Below are 13258 nucleotides of genomic sequence, written 5' to 3' on the forward strand. Positions count from 1 at the left end.
TTAATAACTTCAATGGCTTCTTGATGAGGCATGATTTGCTTCTCTTCTTATTCTACTAATCTCAATAATTTTTAGGATATTACATGGTCTTCCACATTCTTTTCATCATCGAGTTCACCAATATAAACAAAATTTTCAAAATCAAATCTTGGAATATTGTTATGATGATCTTCATATTCATTATTCAAATACCTAAAAATAAGTGAAATGGACGAAATGTAGAAAGATGTATAGTAATGTAGGGAATTAAAATTAAAGAGGTAAAAGAAATAGACAAATGTGATACACTTGTCATTTATTCAATTGAAAATGAGGAAACAAACACACATAAAACATTTAATGCTTTTAACAAAAGCATTTAGATTAGGTTCAACACATTACTTTGGAGAAAATTTAAAAACAACAGGTAGCTCCTTAACATGCCAATTTTTCAGTTATGCACCAAAAAGAGTAAGATAAACCTATAGACAGCTTGTATCTTCGTTTTTCTTTTCTTCACCCACCATTTGTATAAAAAATTCAACGAAGATATCATTCAATGATGGTGTAAACTCTTTTTTATGTTGCCTGCTACATCTGGATAGATATAACTAGCTGGGATGAAAGTCACGTAAATGAAAAGAAAATATAGGCTTTTGGTTTCTACTTTTTACCCCAAAAAATGAGCCAACCTTTTTTCTCTTTTTTTCTCTATGAACTTCATTCTTTCTTTTCAAGTTGGCTTGTACCCCAACCCAAATCGATCATCTTTCTTAGGCATTATCCATGGTCGTTGTATCCCTTACAAGTCAGCCCACACTTGTTGTCTTTTCTCTATCACTTCTTTAAGTGCCATCTTGAAAGCTTTGGATAGACATGGAATAGACACTTTTGATCTTTCACTTACATAAGTTGCATTAATGAATTCAAAAGATCTGAAAAAACATTTTGAAGCTTTATCAGTTGCTTCAACATATAATATGGTAAAAGGTTTAGTCACCAATAGGTCTTCTTTACCAGCAATAATGACTACATTTTCATCAATTATGAATTTTACCTTCTGATGCAGAGTGAAAGAAACAGCTCCTGCCATGTGATTTCATGGTCTTCCAAAAAGATAACTATAGAAAAAAGCGATATCTATGACTTGAAAGACTATATCAAAATTACATGGTCCAATTTAGATTGGTAGCTCAATATTGTCTATCACTTCAATACGAGTCCCATCAAAAGCTCTCATTATCATATGACTCATTTTCATGTAAAACATGTTAACTGGTAATCTAGATAGTGTAGTCATAGGCATGACATTCAAAGAAGATCCATTATCAATGAGCACTTTTGCGAGTGTATGATCCTTGTATCTTATAGAGATATGTAAGGCCTTAGCATCACCTCTACCACCATATGGAATTTCATTCCACTAAATGATATATAAATTTCCACTGTGATGTTTCTCACTATACGATCAAGTTTCTCCATTGATATATTATGAGCTATATAAGCCTCGTTAAGTACTTTGAGTAAAGCATTTTTATGAGACTAAGAATTTAACAGTAACGAAAGCATAAAAATTTGAGTTGGTAAGCAATTTAATCATTCTCCCACACTATATTCACTGTGTTTAATAAGCTTTAAAAACTCACAGGCCTCTTTTTCTATAATCAAATTTTTACATTCTTTATCTAAGACTGAGGTTGAGTAAGTCTCTTGATCGTTGGATGATTTATCTTTTTTTTTTTAAGCTAGTTTCCCTTTTTTTTGCTTTTTTTTTTTCGTGCTCTCTCAAGTGCTTCTAGGGTATAGCATGGCCCACTTCAAGTTATACCTCCAATGTCAGTTACGTTTGATGTACTTGTATCACATGAGCCATATTGAAGAGAACCATTATCCAAACCTTGTGACAAGATATTACAATTATATTTCCAAGGGACTCCCATATCTGATTTGTACAAGAATAGGTTAGGGACCTCAATTGTCATTTTTGGCATAGTTGTACAAACTGGTTCGCCAATTTTAGCACTTAAATTTTTATCATAAAAGATTGTGACATGCTCAAAATTTATGTGAACTGGCTTATTAACCTTAGCACTCGATTTCTCTTTATAGAAGATGGTAATAGGCTTAAAATTCATTCAGTAAGGCCTACTTTTAGATGAGTCTTCAATCATAACATTCATTGAACTTTTTTCATGTTTTTCATAAAATTCAACCAAGAAAGAATCCATCATTCTCTGTAACTCCTATCAAAATGCTTTACAATCTTGAAGTGAATGACCAACCATCCTCATCTAGAATTCATAAGTGTAATCTGAATTATATGAAAATTTTCCATCATCTGAGTTTTCAGGTATTGGATGAATCATATTTGTTTTCACAAGAGTAGTAAATATTTCATCCATAAGGGTTCTGATCTCGCTTACTTCTCTTTTAATATTATGAGTTGTTTCACTATTTAAAGCATTTATTGATCTTCTATCATGATTAGGTAATGGATTGGCCTCCACACTTAGTCTGAACTTAGTTATGAAATTTAAAATTTCATCATCAATCAAGCTTTGCACCCTACGTTTGAAAGTTGTACAATTTTCCAAGGAGTGACCCTAAATTTCATAATGATAGTCACATGAAGCTTTAGGATCATACCATTTTGGATATGGAGGTTTCAAAGGCTTTATTGGCTGTCGATCCACTAAATGTTTTTGGAATAACCGAGGGAACAATTTCTTGTATGTCATAGGAATTGGATCAAATCATTATTGCTCTCGATTTTTTTGAGGTTCCATTCGATTAAAATCTATGGTATTTGCCTGAAGGGAAGGTCGTGGTGAAGGTGCTCGAGGGTGAACATTGGCTTGGAAAGTAGGTGTCTAGGTTTGCATTGGTTGGTAATGGCATGGGTTTTAGGAAATATTAAAAATGATTAGGTAAAAAAATTGGTATACAGGATATAAATGGTATGGGATGAAAGGGCTTAGTTTTGGTTTTTTAATGGTGATAGCTTGCACTTCTGCTTCTTTTTTCTTGGATAGTCCTCATTTCTTTCTTTCTATTTTTAATGGCATTTTCTATTATATCTCCCATAATCACCATATCAGCAAAGTTTTTCATGGTATAACCAATGAGCTTGTCATAGTATAATGCTTGAAGAGTATTGATGAACAAAATAGTTATTTTTTTCTTGGTGGGAGAAGGTTGAACCTGAACAGTAACATCTCACCATCCTGGGCATATTCTTTAAAATTTTCATTAAATTTCATTTTCATGTTTTGCAAGGACAGTCTATCTAGAGCCATATCTGTAACATGCTTGTATTGAGTAATAAATTCTTTAGCCAGATCTTTTTATGAATGAATATGACTCCTGTCTAATTGAATATACCATCTAGCAGTAAATCCAGTAAGACTATCTTGAAAACAATGGATAAGTAACTTTTCATTGTTTGTATGCCCAGTCATTCTTTGACAGAACATAGTGATATGTGCCTGAGGACATTTTGTTCCATCATATTTTTTAAATTTTGGTACTTTAAACTTTGGTGGGATTACTAAATCTGAAACCAAACTGAGTTCACTAGCATCAATTTTGCCAAAAATATTTACACCTTCAACAGCTCGTAGCCTTTCTTTCAATATATCTAACTTTTGCTATGCCTTTGTATTCTCAGATTATTTTGGCAAGCCTTTCTTTAGTTTTTCATGTTCTCTTGGGTCATCTAAATCTAGGACCATAATGGGTTTAACATAACTTGCTCCAATGTTTAAACCAACATATCCTTGACTACGTGGTTAAACTGTGAAGGGAGGTAAATTAAATTGAGCATGTGGCTACCTTTCAGATTGTGTCATTTGTGGGTGCATTTTATGAGAGGTTTGAGCATAGGGTGGAGTAAACCCTGGTGAATACAATGGATCTTTCCTATCACTAGTATTTTCTTAGGTTTGAGGCTTTTTTTTAGTAGTTACTTCTTCAGCTACCTTATTTTTTTGTCATTTTCCTTATCATGTCCATCATTATAGCCATTTCTTTTCAAGTCTCTTCTTGAGTCCTAGTCATTTGTTCTATCAACTCATGTTAAAACCTAATCATTTGCTCATGCATATCAAATTGAGCTTTTTCTATTTTTTTTATTTTAGATGCTTGCTTGCTTTTTATGGTTTTGACTTGTGAGTGAGTGTTGTAATGATGACGAGTGGTCTAATCTATGTTTTCTTGATGGCTTAACTATCCTTGCACCTGATTGAGTTAAAAGAAACTTTTTGAGATTTGTTATTTTAAGGTCTCTTTCTTTTAGTCACGATGCATTTTTTTAAAAAATGAAACACACATATGATGCACGAATGTATGAATGCAAAAGATGTGCTTGTTATATATCCAATATTTGCAAAAGATTTTAAGTCTAAACTTGAACCACCATATCATAACTTCACATTATCCTTACTAAATACTTTTTTCATTACAATATTAAAATTTTCAAAAGAAACGCCTCACATGCTTGTACTGCTCATAAGCATTCTTTAAAAAATTGGTCAAGCATTGGCTATGCTATCCTAGGTAAACCTTTTCTTTCACTTGTTTAGCTTCTTAGGCCATGTCTCTTATTTTGAAGTTGACTTCTCTTATCTGTTCTACTAGGCGAGTGGTTTGAAATTTTTTCAACTGATATTTTTTTTCCAATACTGTGCTTTATGTTCAAATTGATCTCGTTCCTCTCTTAAAACTTGAATGGCTTCACATCGATAATGCATTTGCTATTTCAAGTCATCTACGAGACCTTGTAGTACCTTTTTTTTTCCACGGATAGACTAAGTTCTTTTTCCTTAGATAATAATTAGACCGAAGCTGTTTTGCATTTTTTTTGGATTTTTCAAGCTCTGTAGTCATTATGGCGATGGACTTATGCCAGCTTTCAGAGATTTTTTCTTGTTCTCTTTCAAGCCTTCGAGATTTTACTTCACTCTTATCAATCTTATCTTTCCACTCATTAATCTCATGCTGAAGCCTTTTTTTTCAAGCTCTTATATTTCTTTTTTTTTCTTCAAATTTAGGCTTCATAATCTTCATATCTTCAAGAATCTTTTCATAATGGGTGTCTTTTTAGTGGCATGGTTTGTTTTCTTTAGGACCAACTTTGCTTATGACCCGTTGATTTCTTTATATCGATATTCAGGTGTGGCTTTGTTTGTATATCCCTCATGATCTACTCTCCGAGTCTGCTTTTACTTTCTGATAATCTCTTTTATCTTTCCTAGAAATCCTGATTCCTCAAAAGAGAATTTCAATTCTTGAAGCCCGTGAGTAATTGAGACAAATTGCTTTGACCCTAATTGTCGATGAACCAGTACCGGATCATAGCCTATACCTTTCCACAATCCTAAAAATAGAACCCATGGCTTGTCACCACATTTGTATAACATGGCTTCTCATGGCATCCATGGAGCTCTTCATATAACTTGAGCACTAGTGAGATCTTGCAAAATCAATACCCATTCTTTCTTGGTCTTTGATTCTGGCCACTCAACATTGTAGCATTCTTCAATTGGCCTATTTTTATTACTATAAGTAGGATAAAATTTACCCATAAGATGTTGAAGATGATTTTTTACCCAAATGTAGAGTAACTGTACACATCGTATGAAGCATCATTCTCTTTTTCGGTAATGATTCAATGATCTAAAGGTCTCTATCAGTATAAAAGGAACAAGATTGATTTTATTATCCATCTGCTCAAGAAAGTCAATCACTGATACCTCAATGTGCCCTAAGACCTTTTAAAAGATGATCAAGCCATAAATTACCAAAGCTATCATTCTCATGCCTCATTCATCCTGTAAGTGTTTGATGATGTAATAATGTAAGATTTTCACGGGATGCAAGCATTTTTACCTTTTGTTTGGATATACGAGTTCACATTCTGAATGGGGACCTCCATCATATATGCGAGTTTCTTTTGAGATCTAAGTTTTTGATCTTGCCAATAGATTTTGTTTGGATTGGAAAGATGCAACCATAATAATGTAGTATATTCTTCGATCATCGGGGTCATATCTATTTCATTGAATATGAAACATCTGTATGCAAGATCTCAAAATTGAACTAAAGCTTTTATCAATTGATTTTTCATAGGCACCTCAAGCAGTGAAGCAAAATGATGATATTTTTCCTTGAAAGCCATCTTCCTAGAAGTTGTTACACCGCACCAGATCTTGACCAACTCAGAAATATCAGTTTGTTGAAGTCCTAACTTGATTTCTTCAGGCAAAATTTCTTGTTCAGATTTTTTCAAACAATTTCCCATTCTATTTTAAGCTTCTAATGATAGAGTTATCACCACATTGATCTCTTCACACACAATGAGCTTCGAAGCTGAGAACATCATAATGGTGTTTCCGAAGCAAGACTAAAAATCTTCTTACTAATATTCGCATATTGAGAAGCACATCCCATATGCAAGTGTTTATGATGATGCATGATCATTAAACAAAAGAAAAACAAAACAAAATAGGGTTAGTAATCACATTAAAATAAATATTCCCTCATGTGTCCTAATTTAGGGTATAATAAAAAATGGTATAGCCCTATCTAAGGTTGGTTTCTTAAGGTTCACTATATGCATGGTTTGGTAATTAACATAGGCTAAAAAAGTTCCCAAATTGATCCTCACTGTCGCCCACTTTGGACTAGTAAGGCCCCCAATCCTCACCCATAATAGGCTATCGATGAAAATGGTTCAATTTGAATGGAAGTATTTTGCTAGCCCAAGCGGAGGTATTCTACTCCCTCATAAAAAGGAATATATTTGAGAGCTCAGGTATAAAGTTCATGCATGAATGCAAATGTGCACGTGTGTGAAGGAATGTAACAAATAAAATTAACAATATAATTAGCAATAATATAAAATAATAACATATCACAACCAAATGAAAAAAAAAATTAATATTTGAGGATGAGATAAGAAATTAAAATTAAATATCGAAAAGACTATGAAATCAAAATTTGGATGACGCATGTTTAATTTTTTTGCTTAACTCTCAGGTATCCCTAGCGGAGTCGCTAAGCTGTTATAACAATTTTATGTCTGGGAGAACTTGATCGCTAGACTTGGTGAAAATTTTTGGGGTCGCCACCAATCTTTTTATAGGGTGTGATTGCCACCCAAAATATCATCTTTTAATAAAAATCTTAAAATTAATTAAAACTTACTAAAAGAAGTTTAGGTCTACGAAATCAAGATTAGGTTTAAAAGTATAATTACAAGTGAGAAAAATATTAGCACCCTTACTCACCCGTTCGAATAACGATACCATTTAAAAATGCATAATCCTATAATTTTGATAACATGATCTGTTTTTTATTTAAGTTTAATTTCCTAAAATTTATTTTAAAATATTTTTCTCTGTTACAAAATTAGCATTATTATTATTATTATTTCATATTCTATAAATTCTCCAACGCTTTGGTGGAATTTATAGAAAATCATTATTTAGAAAATATTTCAAGAAAATTGACCATTCACAAAATTCTCGAAATTTCGTCATAAGATTTTAATTATTTGTTTTAAAAAGAATTTTAAGAATATTCCGACTCTTTGATGAGTTACCAAAATTTATTAAATAAATTTTAAGATTATCCCGATTCTCCAGTGAAATCTTAAAAAATTTTGAACAAGTTTTAAGATTATCTCAATTTTGGCAAGATCCTAAATAAAATCATTTTTTTATAGTTAAAGGAATTAATTAATTAATCTTTATTATGATTATTTTATAAAATTTTATTATTTATTCTTTAATTATATTTTTTTTATAAAAAAATTTAAATTATTCTGACTCACTGGTGAAATCTAAATATTAATATCTTATTTAACGAAAATCGAATTCTTTCAATTTTCTATATATTTTTTTAAAAAATTCAAGATATCAATTATTATTAATTTTATTTTTTATTATTGTTTTACATTGTTTAAATCAGTCTTTATTTTAATGAAAATAATTTTGGATTATCCCAACTCTATGGTGAAATTCGAAAAATTATTTTTACTTGCAATAATTAAAGAAAACTAAACTCTTTTTACTTTCTCTAAAAATTATATTCAAAATATTCATTTAAACAACTTATTTTTTTATTTATCAATTTTTATTTATTTTTTAGCAAAAGTTATTTTTTAAAATTATCCCAACACTTTGGTGAAATTTAAATAATATTTTTGCTTGTAATAAAATTTATTTCCTTTAAGTAGTTATTATTATTATATTTTTTTATTTATATTTTTTTAGGTCCTTATTTTATTTTAGTTTCATTTTTTATTCTATTTATTTATTTGTTTTTAAATGATTATTACTAGTAATAATATAAAATAATAAAAAATAATAATAACATCATAAAAAATAACAAATAAAAATAAAAATAAAAATTGAAACAAAAAATAAAAAAAAAAGAAAAAACCTATGAAAGGGGTCTGGTCGATGCGCGGATCTTGCGCAGGTCAAGTTCGGTCTAGACGCCCAAAACGACGTCATTTTAGGGCGCCTATAAAAGGCCTATTTTATCTTTTATCTTTATTTTTTTCCTCCTAGAGCCTCTCTTTCTAAAATCCCAGCACTTCTCGCCAGCCGTCGTAAAATCCAGTTTTGGCCATTCGCTGCCATGCACCGATGGCCAAAAACTTCAATCGGTGTCGAAAAATTCAAAAATTTTCAAATTCCAACGATGAACCTAGATTTCGATCATAAAAAAATTCAAACAGTCATCGAAAAATTCAAATAATTATCAAAAAATTAAAAATTTCTCAGATTCCAGCGACCCAAAAAAATCTTAAAAAATTTTAAATTCCCAGTAATCCTTTTTGCTTTCTAAACACCCTTCACAGCCTAGATTTTTCAAAAAAAACTACAACTTCCTAGATCGAAATTTTCATTATCAAAAAAATTTTTTTTTTGTGTTTGCTATTGGTTTTTTTTTTATTGTGTGTGTTCCCTCTTATTGTTCTTCTTTTTGTTTTTGTGTTTGTTTCTTGCAGAGATTAGCTCTATTTATAGAGCTTCTGAGATTCAAGATCCCATCTTTTGAAATCCTTTTATGAAAAATTTAAGTGTCTATCCGGTGACTTTTGGTCAATGGATTTCATGTTGTCATGTTAGGCAATGTCATGAAAAAATTTAGACCACTTAGCAGCTTGATTTCAACTGTCAAAATTGAAATCAAAGATTTTTTTTTTTACTTTTTTTTCCTTTTGTTTTAAAGATTAATAATAATAATAATAATAAGAATAATAAACAAAACTATTCAATAATAAAAAAAGAAGAACAAAATTGGTGCATGTTATATTTTTTTCTCATGCCTAACCCTATAAAAATTTTACCCGTTTATAACTATATAAACTTGTTTATTTAGAATCTTTTTTCTCTTAAAATTTTTCTTAAAAATTTATTTTCTCTTAAATTTTTTTTTTAAGTCTTTTTATTCATCAAATAATATCTAACAAATCTTAAATAAATTTATTATAAAATTTGAGACACTATATCGACATATTCTGCTGCACGAACTGCTGCCATCCCTTCTATCGTTTCTGATTCTTTAAACCCTGCAACCACACTGTACAATGACCCCAGTACCTCTTCTTTACTATTCCTCGCAATACTACCTATTCTAGCAATCGTCCTAACTTTATTCAATGCCCCATCAAAATTGATCTTCACAGTTTCACCTTGGGGAGCTTACTGCTGTACCATTCGCATAGTTTTCACTATTGGCTTTCATGCGAACGTAAATAATCTTCCATGTACTGGTTCACAAAATCCGCAGTTTGTTGGCCTAATCTCATCACCTTATTCTTCACGGCATAATTTTTGCTTTCCCATATTGCCCAGCAAAGCATGGCAATTTTGCTAAATGACGCCTTACTGTTATGTTGGCCAAACACGTCATCCATTCAGGTATGATTTATGCATGTGTAATCTGCCATGTTTCATTTCATTGTGCTTGATCTCACGCTTCCTTTGTAAAATGACAATCCTTGATGGCATGTATGGAGGTCTCATTTAATCTATTACACCATGTGTAGCTAGCTTGATTAATCATTTCCCAAATTTTCAGAGTGCCAAGGACTGGTAGGTAATCGTGGCACAACCTTCAGGTAAAGACTTTTATTTTGCTTAGTATCACGAGCTGCCAAATCTGGTTCCATACTTGGTTTGTTTCATTAGCAGTTGGTCCTCCTGTGCCTATATCATTCTGGTTGTGAGAAAGTTCCTTCATAACCAACAAATGGTAGCCACTCTTCGCACTATATTCTCCCGACTTTGTGTAATGCCAAACCCATGTATCCGGTTGATCACTATTAGTAATTGGGATAGCCTTTATTTCCATCACTGCGTCTTCAAGAAACACCATATATACTTTTGCTAAATCCCACCTCAAGCTGTCGAGGTCAAGCAAATCCCGTACCAATTCTATCCCTTGTTTGTGGTCTGCATTAGGCATAGGTCTAAAGTTTCTTGTTATTGGAATCCACGGGTCTTGCCAAACCCTAATATTCTCTCCATTGCCCGCACGCCATCTCATTCCTAGCTCCAGTACCTTTTTGCCCTTCCATGTACTTCTCTATATATAGGATGGTGCTTTGCTGAGATCAATATCAAGGAAGTCAGACTTGGGAAATATTTTGCTTTAAGTACCCTATGTATTAAGGATGAGCTGTTTTGTAATAAATGCCACCCTTGTTTAGCAATCATTGATTTGTTAAAAAGCTCCACGTCTCTAAAGCCTATGCCCCCCTCCTTTATTCTAGTGCACATTCTCTTCCAAGCCATCCAGTGAATCCCCCTCTACTCCGAAGATTGTCACCACCAATATCTGCTGATGACCATGTTAATCTCATAACATAGTCCTTCTGGGAACATAAAACATGACATAGCGTATGAGGACATTGACTAGAGCATAGACTTGATGAATACCTCATTTCCCCCTTGTGATAACCATCCGTAGCTCCACTGCCTGATCTTCTTTACCATTTTTTTCACAATTCCTCCAAAGCCTTGCTTTTTCCCCCTACTAACAAACATAGGAAGTCCAAGGTATTTCTGAGGACTAGAAGTGGCTTGTACCCCAAAGGTGTTCTTAACAATCTTCACAACATCTACTCTTGTATTTTTACTGAAAAATAAGCTCGACTTCTCATAGTTGATTTGCTATCCCGAACCTTCTTCGTATACCTTTAGCAAGTCCCTCACATGTTTGCATTCCTTTTAGTCTGTTTTGAAGAAAAAGTAGACTATCATCTACAAAGAATAAATGAGTGATTTGAGGCTTGCACGTACCCCATGTATCAAGCCATCCCATTGGTACCTGGACAGGAGTGCTGATAGATCATCTTTACAAATCAAGAACAGGTAAGGAGAAAGAGAGTCTCCTTGCTAGAGGCCTCATTCTGGGGAGTACTATTAGTCACATGACTATTAATGACCATTTTGTAGGTAACGAAAGTGACACAACTCATAATAATTGACCTCCATCCAAGACCGAAACCTAATTTTTCCATAATGGTATTAAGACAATACCACTCAACCCAGTCATAGGCCTTGCTCATGTCTAACTTAAGAGCTGCCCAGCCAGCCTTGCCCATTCTCTTTCTATTCATGCTATAAAGAAACTCATAAGCAATAATGGCATTATCAGAAATTAAACGCCCAGAGACAAAAGCACTTTATTGTTCGCTAATACAGAGAGGGATTACATTCTTCATTCCATTAGCTAGGGTCTTGGCAATGATTTTATAGATAACATTATAGAGCCTAATAGGCCGGTATTGGGACATTTTCCTAGGATTATTGTTTTTTGGGATGAGAACAATATGGGTATTATTGATATCCTTCAAACAACCATTCCTATTAAGAAAATGTAAACAAAAAGCAGTAACATCCGACCTTACAATATGCCAAAATTTCTTATAAAACAGAGCAGACATACCATCCAGTCCAGGCATTTTATTTAGTTGTATCTGTTTTACTGCATCGTAGATCTCCTCAGCTACAAACTCTGATTGGAGCATATTGTTCATCTCATTTGTAATGCAAGGGGATTGTTTCCAAGATTTTATTAGTAACAGCTGGTTTTTGTGATTTGAACAAGCTGTTAAAGTAATTTATTGCTTGTTCAGCTATCTTCAATTCATCATCATGCCACCCCTCTTCATCTTCCACGCCTTGAATTCTGTTTGTCCTTGCACCTTTTTAATGCTTGAGCATAAAAAAATTTTGTGTTGTAATCCCCATCCTTAAGCCAATTAACCCAGGCCCGCTGTTTCCAGAACAATTCCTCTTGTTCTAAAGCCTTGTTTTGACATGATTTTATTTCTTTCTCCCTGACAAGCATGTCCTCATTGGCCGGTTGTTTTTATAGCTCATAAAGGTCCTTTCTGAGCTTTTCTATATTATTACTTGGGCCATCAAACTTCTTCCTAGTCCAGTTGCACAAACTTTCACGTGTCTTCTTCAGCTTTGCCTTCACATCATAATTTATTTCATCAGCCCAGCAAGATTTCTCTATATCCTTACTTTCGGCTTCAGTGGCCCTCATTGTTTCAAAACTTTTTTTCTTCATTTTTGACAGTCTTTTCCTCGTTGCTTTGGCTCATTCAGTGTCCACCAAGATCAGATAGTGGTTTGAAACTGAGCAAGCCAAGTGTCTTACTAGATAATTTGGGAACTCAGTCATCCAAGATCTGTTTGATACAGCTCTGTTCAATCTTTTTCGTACATATCCTTGTGAGTTATTCCTTGTGAGTTATTGTGCTCACGATTTTATTCTTCAAAAGATACCTAACAAGACGGAGATGGTGTGAACCCTTTTATGAGATTCAAGGTCCGTGACAATTGCACCCCCAGATTAATTACCAATTTCGTATTCCTTCCATCTTTGTCTTAAATGCAGATCCTGTCGTTAAAACCCTTCAGTCCCGACCGTCTTCATCTTTTCCCTGGACGCCTCTGTTTGGTCTCTTATATTGTTGAAAGCCAATATCCATTGGACCACGTAATTACTTGGCATGCTAAGCTCATCACTTGGGCCTTTTGACGTGGGCTTATGCAGTGTTGTTATTGCCCACTTTATTAGGCCTTGGGTTACCACCTTAGATACAAAATTTGACATTCCCTGTATTTTCGCGCTAGGGATATGCTCAGTATCCTTGTTTCTTTCGTCACAAAATGTGCCAAATCCTGTTTTTCATGCACGTGATTACTCCCCAGAGTCCCCACCATATTCAACTTCCTCACAACTCCAT

Source organism: Durio zibethinus, chromosome 23 (assembly GCF_047325235.1).
Source record: "Durio zibethinus cultivar Kanyao isolate XHJ-2024 chromosome 23, ASM4732523v1, whole genome shotgun sequence".
NCBI classification, from domain to species: Eukaryota; Viridiplantae; Streptophyta; class Magnoliopsida; order Malvales; family Malvaceae; genus Durio; species Durio zibethinus.